This window comes from Talpa occidentalis, unplaced genomic scaffold, assembly GCF_014898055.3.
Source record: "Talpa occidentalis isolate TD23 unplaced genomic scaffold, MPIMG_talOcc4v2.1 talOcc4.11, whole genome shotgun sequence".
Lineage (NCBI taxonomy): Eukaryota > Metazoa > Chordata > Mammalia > Eulipotyphla > Talpidae > Talpa > Talpa occidentalis.
The window spans coordinates 25,624,522-25,639,013 of record NW_023601104.1 but is presented as its reverse complement, the minus strand read 5'-3'; the positions used below and the strand labels follow the sequence as shown (position 1 = coordinate 25,639,013).

Here is a 14,492-nt window from a genome sequence, read left to right as displayed (position 1 = left end):
GAATTCGAGTCCAGAATGACTGTCCAGAATTCGAGTTGTTTCCTGTGCTTCTGACCAACTGGCTATAAATCAGAAAGTCCCACTATCCCCTCCTTGGATTTGATTAAATTTGCTAGCTCACAGAATTCAATAAACCTGTTTACTTATTGGAATACTGGCTTACTACAAGTTTACTTACAAATATTAAAAGACACAAATCAACAACTAGATGAAGAGATGTATAGGGTGCAGTCCCAAACAAGGGACTGTTAATACTGCAGTTGATCCATTCTATTGATAAATATTGGATTGTTTGCAACTTGTGGCTGCATTACTGTGATCTATAAGAAATATTTAATCATTTAGATGACCGAAATATATTTCTTAAATATATTTGGTCTTCATCCACGGCCCAAACAAGTTTGGGGCCCAGTGACATGTAAAAGTGTCTGTTCCCCAAGCTGGAATCTCCAAATCCCCCTTCAATACACAGGCATGGTTGATTGAATCAATCACCAATGGCCAATGATTTAGCCTCTAGCCCCTTCCTCAAAGTTAGGAGGGTGGGACTGAATGTTCCAACCCTTTGGTTATCTGGTTGGTTCTTCTGGCTACCAGCCTCCAATCTTGGGTGATTTCCAAAAGTCATCCCATTAATATAACCCCAGTTGTGGTGGAGTCTTGTGAAAAACAAGATGCCCATTTTGCCTTTATGATTCTGAAGTAACCTCAGAAACTACACAGAAGAAAATAAATATTATAACAAAAGATGTTGTCATTGCTCTTATTACTCAGAAAATTCCAAGACTTTTGGAAGCTATAAGCCAGGAGCCATGGGTGAAGACCAAATGTATTTGAGAAATATATTTTGGTCATCTGAATGATTAAATATGTATTTCTTAAAAATCACAATAATGCAACCCCAAGTTGGATAAAACCCAATATTCATCAGCAGAATGGATCAACTGCAGCATTAACACAATGGAAAAGTGCACCCAGCAATCAAACTAACAAACTATAACTACACACAACAACCTGGATGAAATTGAACAAAAAGTTGCGCAAAGAAGCCATTAAACAAATGATATGTAACATATAAACCCAGTAATGTGACAAAACTTGGCAAAATATAAAACTAAGAGGTGGTGACCATAATAATAAAGATAGTGGTTACCTTCAGGGAGAGTCTGTGATGGTGGCGAAAGGTGCTGCAGTGTTCTATTTCTTGATCCACTCGATAGTTTCCCAGTGTTCACTTTATGACTTGTTTAGCAAACCATTATATGTCTGTTCGTTTTTCTAGATGTCATATTTCACTATAAAAATACTTAGGTATACAGTGAAAATTCCTACTGTCACATAGTTTCCACAGCCTCTGCTGGAAAACCACTTTCATTTTTTTCCTTATGCAGCCCTCCAGAGTTTTTTCTTAACACATACACAAGGACACGTCAGTATATAAGCATGACTGATGACCTTTTATACAAACATAGCATATCATTGTTCCCCACACTTTGACATCAGTCTGTTGACCTGGCTGGGTGTTTCTGTTTTGATGGGGGGGTTTTTGTTTGTTTTTTACTTTGTCTTTTGTAAACAAGATTGTGCAGATCTTTCTACATAAGTAGTCTCTTCTACATCTGTAGAGTTTGTAACTGTGTACCATGGTTAGGCCTCTATTGAAGGACATTTGCGCCTTTTCTAATATTTCACTATTGCAAATAATGCTGCAATGAATACACACACACGCACACAAATCATATGAGTACACATGTGTATGATAAAGCCCCAGAAGTTAGAATGCTAAAAACAAAGAATGTTTGCATTTATAACTTGATGTTGTGAATATAAAACCAAGATGCATTTCTACAAGTCATGTGTGAAAATGCCTATTTTCCTAGTCTTGCCAACAGTGTTATCAAACTTGGCTGTTTTTGTCAATCTGGCACCTCAGTGTTGTTAACTACATTTCTTTTATTATGTATGTCTAAGACCAAGCCCACCATCCCCTATATTAAGGGCCATTTTTATTTCCTTTCCTGTGACTTATTTGTTCATGCTCTTTACACATTTTTTGAGTTTAATAATTCTCTTCTCAGTTCTACTTCCTTCCATATTAGGGTCATTAGCCCTTTATCATTTCTCAGTGATGAGTTTTACCTATTTTTCTTCAGGTTGCCCTTTAGCTTTATATATTTGTTTTCTTACAGTATATGTTTCATTTTGCCAGTTAAAGGCGCCCTCTTTTTTTTTTAATGTAGCCAAACTTAAGTCACTTTTTGGATTCTGAATTTTGAGTCCTACTTAGAATGATCTTCTACTCTCCAAGCATCTAAAGGAATTCTCCCATGTTTTCTTCTAGTACCTTTACGATACCAGTTTTTAGATTTAAGTCTTTGCTCCATCTAAAATTTATCTTAGTCAACAAAGTGAGATGTGGATCCAACTCACCTACTAGTTTTACTTAGCATTTTAATTTTAATCTCCCAACAGCAAGATTTAGAAGTTATTGTCTAGTAATGATTATTTCAGTTTATCTTCATCCTGTGCCCTCAAAGTAGCAATGGTATCAACAATATCCCTCTGTGTTTGCTACACTTACTCTAAGTGAAAAGAAGAACCACACTGGTTCCCCTGTTAAACAGTAAGAGAAGTACAACCTTTGATAAATAGTCCAGCTTCCAAAACCTTAAGGGTGAGGGCCTCCCTGGTGGCGCAAGGGATTAAGCACAGCACTGTGAAGCTATCTGCAGCTACCCACATGGGTCAGCAGACCTCTCCTGTCTCACCCACTGCTCCCCTCGGCAGTGTATTTCAGTCAATCTGCCTGTTCTGTTCCCTACTCTGTCTCTGGTGAATCCTCTCATTCCTCGCATTTCTGGCCTGCACCCCAGCTCTTGTATTCATAAATAAATAAATCTTTTAAAAAAATAAAAAAACAACCTTAAAGGTGACAGGTCAGTGCTGGTTGTCAAATTGTTACAGGGCAGGGAGAGGGGCACTCCGGGGACCACCCTATTCCAAAATCACTCAACTGAGGCTGTATCTTCCTTTCACCAAAAAGTCCTAGTTGAAAGCTCTACTAAATTCTTTCTAAGATTATGTTAACAGAGAAGCAAAGAAACTGATATAGAAGTAATACCAAATAACTTGCTCAATTTATTCCTACTTTCAATTTCTTTTCCCTCCACTCCCCCCTTTGAATTTTGCCCCATCAAAATACAATTACCAAAAAAGACAAGTTATTAAACAAGTTAGTATGACATTCTGAATCCATTTTTTCCTGATTGAATTTAATAGACAAAACTGGAGGAACAAAAGCATTTGTTACCTGTTAGATGTACAGACTGGAAAAAAGCATAAGAACAACGTGAGTTGCAAAGAGGTCAGAAGGCTTGTTTTCAACAAAAAAAAAAAAGGTCTCATTTTCATTTCTCTCTCATTCTTATTTAATCCACAAGAGAATACCAGCTATGGGACAAACCCATGCTAACTTAGGTATGGGTGGATCTCATTTATAGCTCAGAAATAGACTACTAAAAGGAAATGATTTTCTTTCAGTTCTATGGTATAATGGAAAGAGCTCTGAAGAAACCAAAACTTGGATTTTGCTCTTAACTCACTGAATAATCTAGGGCAGGACACTTAATCCTTCCTAACCCTAACTTCCTCATCTGTATCAAACAATACCCCATCTACACCCTCAATGGGCTAAAAATCAATAAGTCAATATGTACAAAAGGGCTTTTCAAGACCTGAAAAGGTATGATTCAGACAGCCAGGGTGGGGAGAAATACAAAGTCACTAATTTTATTCCAACAACTTCATCTCTCTATATGAAAATTCAAGTCCACAAGGGCCTGGCTCTCTAGGGCAGAGTTGGAATTGGAACCCTGATCTCCTGATGCCAAGTTTTAAGACTTTTTCTAAGCTCTCAGGTTATAGGCCGTCAGCAAGTTGACAGGGAGGCTAGAGTATCACTCAGTCACTGGTGGGAATCACCCAGGTATGCATCCACACCCTTGCATGCCACTAATCTCCCTCCGTCCATGTCCTGGCTCATTTATTAAGAGCTGTGCTGAACTTCTGTATGTGCCTTTCCAGCATTTAAAATCTAAGGTGTTATCAATGCAAATTCTCTCCCTCCCTGTCCCTCCTTCTCTCTCCCTCCCCCTCCCTCTCTCCCTCTCTCTCATACTTTTTTGCTCATACTTTTCCTGAATTGCCAACTGTTTACCCATTGTCATCAAGGCCCTGCCTTGTCTTTGAGGAGGGCAGATGGTGGGAAGGAGCCCAGATTCTCCTGGCCGTGTCAGTGGGGCTATAATGCTCTGGGCAACAAGATGCATGTTCTGTTCTTCTCAGTATACTCTGCATATAGCCAGAGCTGCACTACACATGCTGCCTGCTTTTGAGTAAAGTTTTTTATATCCAGTTGTAAAGAATAGGTCAAGAGAGGAGAAGGAATTGGCCTAGCATCACAAAGTTGAGCAAGAACATACCAAAGATAGCAGAGAGCTGGACAAGAAGTGTGCCTCCCTGACTGCTAACCTCTACGTCTGATCTGGTTTTTTTTTTTTTTTTCCTTGTGATGAGTTGAGCAATTGAGTATTTAAAATGTGTGCATGTATGTTTATTGGAATTCTATTTTTAAGAGTGAAAAACTGAAAACAAACAAAATAACCATAAATATATTATGGTACTTCCATAACCAAACGAAAAAAATTGGCAGAAAAGCTAAGTAGACACTTCTCCAAAGAAGACATACTGCAGCCAAGAGGCACATGAAAAAAATATTGATCATCACTTATCATCAGGGAAATGCAAATCAAAACCAGGATGAAATACCACCTCACTCCTGTGAGAATGGCCCACATCAAAAAGACCAGAAACAAAAAGTACTGGTGAAGATGTGGAAGAAAAAAGAGACTCAACACTGCTGGTAGGAATGTAGACTGGTCCAGTTCCTATGGAAAATAGTATGGAGGTTCCTCAAAAGATTAAAAATGGGGCCTCCCCGGTGGTGCAGTGCTTGAGCGTTGGGTTGCGAAGCTGCCCGCAGCCTCTGCAGCACTGGTTCAATCCCCGGCCACTGGGCAAGGGTTCCACATGGCGTACAGACCTCTCCTGCCACGCCCACTGCTCCCCTCAGCAGTGTATTTCATTAGTCTGCCTGCTCTACTCTCCCCTCTGGCTCTGGTGAATTCTCTCACCCTCCTGCGCTTCTGACTGTACCCAGTGCTTGTATAAATAAATAAATAAATCTTTAAAAAAAAAAAAAAAGGAGCTCTGATGAAGATGGGTAATCTAGATTGTTTCTTAAGGGAATTTAAAGAAGGCACATTGAGTAATGTGTGCACCAGATATAAAAAAAAAAAGATTAAAAATGGATCTGCCAGATGACCGAACAATTCCACTCCTAGGTATCTACCTGAAGAATACACACACGCTAATTCAAAAGGCAACTTGCACTCCTATGCTAATAGCAGCACTATTACAACAGTCAAGACATGGAAACAACCTGAGTGCCCAAAATCAGATGAGTGGATCAAGAGGTGGTATGTACACAAGGTGGAATATTACTCAGTGATCAAAAATGACAAGCTCATGCCATTTGCAGCAACATGGGTAGAGCTGGATTATGCTAAACAAAATATATCAGAAGGATAAAGACAAATACTAGATAGTGTCTCTTATAGGTGGAATGTAGAGAAACCAAAAAGCCATAAAGCCAAGCTTAAATTTAATCCTTGAGAGCTGACTACAAAACTAAGGAATCCAGAGGATGATAAGGGGTCATAACAACATGAGGAGGGAGCACAAGAGACTATGGTGGTGAACTATGATACTAGCACTTGGGGATGAGAGGGCATTCTATACTCCCCAAGATATAATAAACAACATAAACCAACATTACCTCAAAAAAAAAAAAAAAAGTGTCATTTGAAGTCTTTAAAAAAGAGAGCCAGAGGGCCTCCCTGGTGACGCAGCAGGTTGAGCGCCATGTTGTGAGGCTGTCCGCAACCTCTGCAGTGTGGGTTCGATCCCAGCCAGCCAGAGAGAGTCCCACATGGTGCAGCAGACCTCTCCTGTCTAGCCCACTGCTCCCCTCAGCAGTGTATTTCTGTCTGCCTGTTCTGCTCCCTGCTCTGTCTCTGGTGGGTCCTCTCACCCTCCAGCGCCTCTGGCCTGTACCCCAGCTCTTATATAAAAATAAATACATCTTTAAAAAAAAAGGGGGGGGGAGCCAGAGCAGCTCTCCTGCCCACCTGTGGTCACAGGCATTTTTTCTCAAACCTTTTCCCTTTGCAAAGCCACAGAAGCTCTCTGTCCACCTGTGTCTATGCAGGTGCCTCTCTTTTCCTTTCTCCTTTTCCTAATAAACCTGTCCTTTAAAAAAATTAAAAAAAAAAAAGTGAGCGAGCACAGCACTGAAGCTAGGCATGACAAAAGGTCAATGAAAACAGGCATAATGGAACACAAACAGCAACTTCATCTGTACTCACTCATGGTCACACTCATGCGTGCAGACAGAAAAAAAGCCTTGGTGGGAGAGGGGAAAGACCAGAAAAGACCTGAAATGTTAACAGTGCTTTGCTGCCCTGGAAGAATTACATGAAAAAAATGTTTATTTTCCATTTAGATACATGGCATGCATGTGTGTTATAATGAACATACACAAGCTTTATAAGATAAATATTTTGAAAATATAAAATATGGAAAAACATGAGAACTTCTTTGCCAGATACCCCCTTCTCTTCCACAAAGAGAGGCCATGGTGACAGGCACAGCCCCCATACTAAGGAAATGACACAGAAATGCAAACAGGCCAGCAGCTCTGAGGGGTGGAGGCTGCAATTGCTCTACTGGCTGAGCTCAACCTGACAGCTCTAATTGTTTTCCTGGCTTAAGAATTTCTCTTAGCAAGACTGCTTATCAGGAACCCGAGGACAGCAAACAGAGGGCTCTGGAAGGAGCTTCCTATGAAGTGAAGTGGCTTTCAGTTCCTCTCCCTCTGATGCATTCCTGATTGTGGCAGGAAAAAATGGGGAACTGAGAGTCAGAAGACCTGGGGCTTAGCTCTTTCACTAAATGCCAAACAAGTTGGCCACTTTATCTCCCTGAAGCACTTTTGTTAGGGAGAAAAGGATGTCCTAAAGCTAATCCCATACAGGCGTTGTGGACTCCACCCCCACTCCAGACCAAAGCCATCAGGACATTGGGAAAGACAAATTCCATCACCACCAAAGGGAAGGTGGCTGGAACCTGAGGGTGGAGTTAAGTAGCCAGGTTTGGTATAAAACCAGACACGTGGGCTTTGGGGGGGGGGTTCCATTTTTGGCTCTCCACCAGCTTGAGGCTCTGGCCAGCTCTCAGAGTGCCACTGGGTTTCCAGGTCGGCGGATAGGGTAGGATGCATTTAAAATTTTATTTCCCTATTTTCTCCCTGAGTTATACATTTCCTCATTTCCCCTTCCCTTGTAAATAAACCTTTTATTAACCTTTCATGTGTGCCTGCAGTGGAGTATTAATAAGTCCCTTTCAAGCATGCGGATAAGGACCCACAGCCAGGTAACCCGTTTTATTTGGGGGCTGCCCTGTAACATTTTGTCATTTATAAAAGGACAATTACTATGCCTATCTCCCAAAATTGTCATATCCTGTTTAAAATGTAATATGTCCATTCCTTGGAGATCTACAGAGATATTAAAAAGACTGGGGTAAGAAGTTATGAATTTGGAAAGGCACCGAGATACATTAATACGTGAAAAAACACAAAGCACGAAGCCGAAGTACCGTGTGATCCTGTGTGGGTAGGCATGTTAGGGGGAAATGATGTCCTGAGCTAATCCCATACAGGCTTTGTGGACCCCACCCCCACTCCAGACTAAAGCCATTAAAACATTGGGAAAGACAAATCCCGTCACCACCAAAGGGAAGGTGGCTGGGACCTGAGGGTGGAGTTAAGCAGCCAGGTTGGATATAAAAACCAAACACGTGGGCCTTGGGGGTGGGGGGGGGACTCGCTGTCGCTCGCCTCCTGGCTTCATGGCTCCTGGCTTGCAGCCAGCTCTCAGAGCGCCATTTTGGGATTCCTGATCGGCGGATCGCGTAGGACTCATTTAAAACTTTGTCTCCCACTTTTCTCCCTGAGCTGTACATTTCCTCATTTCCCCTTCCCTTGTAAATAAACCTTTTATTAACCTTTCGTGTGTGCCTGCAGTAGAGCATTGATAAGTCCTTTTAAGCATGCAGGTGAGGACCCACAGTCAGGCACCCCGTTTTGTATCGGGGTTGCTCTACAACAGTTGGGTGATAGAAGCTGCATGCTTTTAGGTGCTAGCTGATTTACCCCTTCGCTCTTCAGAAATTTAAATAGTCTGAGAAAGAAGACAGGACTAAGATAAGCAAGGAGTCCTCTAGCTTTCATTTCTTATTCTTTCTGATTTTCTCTTACATGTGTAACTTTCCTAAAAGCTAACTTAAATAAAAATGGATAATGCTATCAACCTCATGGGCGAGTTAAAAAGACTACATGAGGGAAACATTTCCATAAAGCATCAACAATTCACCAGTAAAACTTCTGCCTTCTCAATAGAACCAGGTGTCCATTTATTGAACTCTAAAATTAAGAATCACCCAACTTGGAACTTTCATCTTTAATATCCTTGATGGTCTGAAACGTGAGACAAGGGGCCTTCTGAAGGTACTGGACAGGCCTTCAACTCCTAGAGGTGGTCAACTCAGCTAAAGCCAAATTCCTTACCAGGCCTGCCAAGGCCCTACATAATCTGTCCTTGGCTTTCCAGTTCTCAAACCACTTTGCCTCAAGTCCTGGGTCTTTTGCTGTTCCCAGCACACCAGCACTTTCTTTTTTTAGGCCCTCCATGCCTATCTTCCCTTTTCTCACCCTCATTCCCAGTTACCCACATGGTGCACTCCTGCGAGTCATTATTCAAATGCTGCCACTTCAGAAGAAACTTTGTGTGTAGCCCACTTTAAAGTGACATACACATAAAACACACACACACACACACACACACACACACACGCCCTAACCCCCCCCACCCCCCACTGTCCCAGCCTTGTCTGCTTCATTTACCTCCACTGCATTTATCACCATATATTTCACTTATGGTTTATTATCCACCTCCCCCCATTGCCAGGTTTGCCCTATGGGAGCATGGATAGTTTGTTTAGTTCACAGTTCTGTCTCCAGAGTCTAGAACAGTATGTGGCACACAGGAGCTTGGTAACTACTTGAATTCTAGCTATAGAGAGATTAACAAGTTAACCTAATTTATTTAGCTACCTGGCAAAAATCAAGAAAAAAATGCGAGTAGATAGGGAGCTCACCCACCTTTTGGAGGTGCTTTTTATATTGGAGGGCATCTGGATAATGAAAATAGGAAAATAACCAACCAGAAGAGATAACAGAATCATTCACCTAAATTGACAAGAGCTTACTGGTAGACATGATTCACAAAGCTAATTTTGTCATAAAGGGCTAACAGCTGTCAGATGAACAGAATGCAGCCGTTCAGGAGGGAGACGGGAGAGCATTCTCGCAAAAGTGAACCACTGAGAATCAATACAGGCATTAAAATAAGTACAGGTATTAAACATAATGCAGACGAGGTTAAACATTTATTTTTGTTTTTCAATAAAGATATTAACAGATCTGAAGTTAGATGATAATGCCACGGGGTTTTATCCCCAGGGAAAGGTTGCTGTGTTTCTCAACAGTGCTTACCCAGTTTTTAGGATAAGATCAAGGATGTGATGTCATGGCCGTGAATATCAACTCCCTGAGAAGTGAACAACAGGAGGGCCTATAAAAGTTGATGGGGGATTCTAAACAAGATGGTGTAATCAACAGGCTCTCCCCACTTCCCTACACCCCCCCCACCACCCCCATGAGAAAGAACACAGACACTCCCAAGCAACTAAATAGAAGAAACTGCATTTCCTTCCACACACCTGTGTCTCGTTATGATGTTTGGCGGCGGAGTGAAAACGGATTACCCAGAGTCCACGTGGAGAACAATGAGAAGCCTAGACGGACGACACCAAGAAAGTGCAGCCCAGCTCCAAGGGCAGTCTCGTTTTTATTTAGAATCAGACAGAAAGTAAAAAGATCAAAGCAGCAAGCAGGCAAACGGGGAATGCACAAGTGTATGGGGGATGCGTAACCAGCTGGCCCCAGCCAAGGTTGAGAAATAAGGAGAAAATCAAGGAAAGTCTCAGTGTTTATGCTACTCTAGCCATAACACCTATTGCTGTTTGTGCACATGCTGTTTCAGCCTGTATAGATCCTCACACCAGGACTTGTGCCCTGAGAGGTTCCCGTTCTTAAACTTTCCATGTTTCTGCACATGCTGTTTTCAGCAGGTATGGATCCTCATACTAGGACTTCTGCCCTTAGAGGTTCCTTATCAACTTTCCCTGTTTCTGCACCCTGAGAGGCACAGAATAGTCAAAGCAAAGAATCCTCAAGGCAAAGGCAGAATAGCTGAGGCACACAATACTACAAGCTCCTGCAGGCAGGGTGCACCGCCAGGTCACCACGGCCTTCGGCTGGCGTCCAGTGGGCTCTTCTGGGATGAGGAGGGTCTAATTCTTGGAAACCAGCCATTTCATTCTGCTTTGGTAAAATCTCTCCCCCTCAGTCACCACCTATTTCCAAGTTCCTCTTCAACCTCTTCCTTTTTTTCCCCCTTCTCTCCCTGCCTCCTCTTTCCCTCCCACAGCCCACTTGAATCTCTCCTCCCCCCTTCTATTTCTATCCCTACTTCTAGTGACTGTCACAGCAGGTGACACTTTTGAGTTAGCCAGTTTTGAGGCAGGAGGAAGAAATGACTTTGATCTATTTTTTTGCATATTTTTCATTCCTGGTGTCCTGAGCAAGTACCAAACTTCATTTCCTTATTTACTTACACTCACTCTTATTCCAAAAGGAGGATTTCATTAAAATATACAAAACATATGAAGTACAGAAATTACACTTATAGAAGGAATATAGGGGAACCACACAAGGGATCAGGGAAAAAAATGATAAAACAAAACTAGCAGGCAACCATAAATAAGAGACATTCTGCAAAGGAGGGGGAGGAAAAAAGATCAAAACAGGGGAGGGAACCCTGGTGGCACAGTGATTGAGCGCTGGGCTGCGAAGCTGCCTGCAGCCTCTGGAGCGCCAGTTTGATCCCCGGCCACTGGTGAGGGTGCCAAATGGCACGCAGACCTCTCCTGTCTCGCCCGCTGCTCCCCTCAGCAGTGTACTTTGTTGGACTGTCAGTTCTGTTCCCCGCTCTGGCTCTGGTGAATTCTCTCACCCTCTCGAGCTTCTGTGCCCAGTGCTTGTATAAATTAAAAAAAATAAATAACAAAACAGGGGAGGGAAGAGCACAAGGGACTATGTGATGGTTCATGGGTGAACTAGTGGTGGGAATTTTACTGGGAATACACAATAATGTAGAAGATATAAATAAAAAAATAAATTATTCAAATAAAAAAATGACTGCTCTGACAACTGAAGGTAGGAGATCAGTTAACAGGCTATTACAATCATCCCCTCCTTTAGAAAAATGGAGTCATTGTACATGCAAGAAATTCTTGGTAAGTAGTTTCTTGACTTTGCAATGACAGTCCTGGCAAATAGCAGGGGGATGACCCGCTCAGGGTCATGAGCCATGGGATGTAACGGTCAGCATTGTTGAGCATGAACTGAGGCGTCAGACTACAAGCAGTACCTGAAGAGGCAACCACCCTACCCTTTCAAAGTGGTGCTCTGAGAACACCCTCAGAAGTCAATTTTATTCTGCTGAAGACACAGGAGTGACTACCATCCTCCAAGAGCAAGCCTACAGCTATTAGCTCTTTTAAAAAAAAATTCAAGCAACAGGTGTAACAGAATGTTCTTTTCGGTCCCCAAAAAAAAAAAAGTGACCATAAAACACTTAGCTCTGAGCAGAGTTACTTCCTGGTGAGCCCTCCAAGACAAACCAGAAGCAAAACAAACTGAAAGGTAGATTGGTAATATAACAACCAAGTATAAAATGATTAAAAGCACGGGCTCTGGAGAACAATAGCCCTTTCTTCTGGTAGGAAAAGTTTGTTTCCATGTGACCTAGCAGTTGAGGCCTTTGAACAGGAAATGCCCCCGCAGGTTGCCCAAGCTGCTGGGGGGGTGGGGGGGATGAAAATGAGCTCGCCAGCCTGCCCCCACCATCCCAGTGCTCCAACTCAATGGGTGGGGACATAGGACAAGTCCCATCTCCCCCATTGAAATCAGTTCCTCATATCTGAATTGAGACTTTTATAAGGATCATCTGAGATTATAAAATGTGAGAACTTTAGCAGAGTTCACAATTAGGACTCATTTCACGTAGATCCCTTCTTCCCTTCCCCACCCCAATACAGGTTGACAAAACCAGATCCCAAGCTAGTCCCCTCCATTGCCCCAGTACATTTTCTGTGCAGTGTCTTTCCCAGGTGCTGGCTATGAAGGCGAAGCTCCCCTGTCCACGGGGAAGGCCTGTGAAACCTGCTCTGAGACTTGGGCTTTAGTTTGTTCCTAACAGACATGGTCCTGCTGGATCCTGACCCTCAGCATGCGCCTTCTTTTTGTGCAAAAACACTCCAGACTGAGGAGAAAGTCCTAGGTAGACACCTCGGATGGCAGGAACACCCACCCCCTGAGCCTGAAAAGCCCCCCACCTGAGTTTTCATGGAGATACCTGGAGACTTGGCAGAGTTCTCAGAATTTCTCTCTACCAAGTCAAGAAAATGCAAGGTCACCTGAGAGAAAGGAAGGGGGGGGGAGGGAGGGGGGAAAGGAGAGAGAGAGAGAGAAAGTTCCTTTGTGGAAAAGAAGTTTTCTGGGGTTTAAAATATAAGCACAGTCTGTCCAGGTTGAGAGAAGGCGGCCTGCCCACGGTCTGTCTCCTGTAGGAGAACCAGGAGTTAGGCCTCTGGAGGCTGAGCATCTCCACCCTCAGCAGCTTTGCCAGCCCCAGCCTCTCCGGTTGTGGAAGCTGTTACCCACATATCACTGGAGGCCAAGTGGGAGTCACAGGTAGCCTAGAGAAAGAGAAATGGAATCGCAGGAGAGAAGTGGAGGCCAAGGAGGAATGCCTAGAAAGTCATGCCGTTGAACCTGTGATGACCTAGGCGGGTCCTCCCTGGGTGAAATCCTTCAGGGTCTCCTCTATTCACTGCCTACACCTCACAGTGCACCCACATTGCAGAAAACACACTCTAGTCCTTCCACTTAACAAGGTCATAGTGCTACCTCTTTTTACAGTTGTTTCTGTCTAAACAAGAAAAGCACCAAGCCCCCCCAAACCGCAACCCCTCTTCTCTGGCAGGAACAGTCAACACAAACCCCTACCTCCGGGCTCCTGTTTTCTTCCACCTCACAGTCCAGTTTCTAGTCACACGTCATTAACCCAAATATCAGCACACACTGTGATGGACGAGGGAACTTTGGAATCCGAAGAAAACCTTGGGGTCACCCCTAGAATTTGGGCGCTTCCAGAATCCCTCCAGCACAGGCTTGTCTAGGAAACATCTCCACTGTGTGGGCGTCTCCTCACCTTCGGTGGTTTTTAATCCCGTTCAGTCCAAACAGGGCTGTGACCTCAACCCCAGATTCTGGTTGGTGTCCCTTCAGTTCCACCGGGAGGCACGGACCACCCCCCAGGTGACCAAACAAGCTGCCATTTCAACGTGAGACTCAGAATTTTCGAGAAGCGAGACAGCTTAAAAGTTCACGTGTGGAGCCTCCCTGGTGGCGCAAGGGGTTGAGCACCGCACTATGAAGCTGTCCGCAGCCTCTGTAGCACGAGTTCGATCCCCGGCCAGCCAAGAAGCAACCCACATGGCGCAGCAGACCTCTCCTGTCTCACCCGCTGCTCCCCTCAGCAGTGTATTTTAGTCAGTCTTCCTGTTCTGCTCCCCACTCTGTCTCTGGTGAATCCTCTCACCCCCCACACCTCTGGCCTGTACCCCAGCTCTTGTGTGCATAAATAAATCTTAAAAAAAAAAAAAAAGTTCACGCGTGAAGACAAGCAGCGCCCCCTCAGGCCACAAATGAGTCCTGCCGACCACGGGCCCCCTGGGGTGAAGGCACCTACCTGCCTCTTCTGCGCTCCCTGGTCACCGCCCAGCTAAGCACCTGTGACTCCTTCGGTGCCTGTCGCAGCCCTCCGTGCCGCAGGCCTGCTCGCCGCGGGGCCAGGCCGCGGGGCTGGGGCGCGTCGCCTACGTGGGGCGCGTCACCTACGTAGTGCGCGCGACGTGCGCGCTGCTTCCGCGTCGCGTGGTGCGGCCGCCGCGCCCCGCAGGTCCAGGTGGGCCTCGAGCTAGAGTCTAACGAGTCCCGGGTGGTGCTCACGGGAGAATTTCTAGCTGGAATCACCTGGAGTCAGACGCGTGACTCCTGGGCCCTCCTGCGTCAAAGCCTGCGTTGGCTAAGACCCAGAGTGCAGGCTGCCCTTCCATTTTTGAAA

At 44.2% G+C, this 14,492-nt stretch overlaps 1 protein-coding gene across 10 annotated transcripts in view; it reads right to left on the bottom strand.

The window, feature by feature from the left end:
• The window catches only part of GCNT3 (glucosaminyl (N-acetyl) transferase 3, mucin type), a 68,888-nt gene extending 54,672 nt beyond the window's left edge, over positions 1 to 14,216 (bottom strand). For 6 of the 10 annotated variants that reach the window (XR_008554434.1, XR_008554435.1, XR_008549066.1 and 3 more), the window contains exon 1: positions 14,118 to 14,216. The gene's annotated coding sequence lies outside the window, so the exon portion shown is untranslated. Of the gene's footprint in view, positions 1 to 9,960; positions 10,212 to 14,117 lie in introns of those variants that run through there. The other 4 variants (XM_037502597.2, XM_037502603.2, XR_005123619.2 and 1 more) reach the window with 3 other exon arrangements.
• Positions 14,217 to 14,492: the final 276 nt, after the last annotated feature.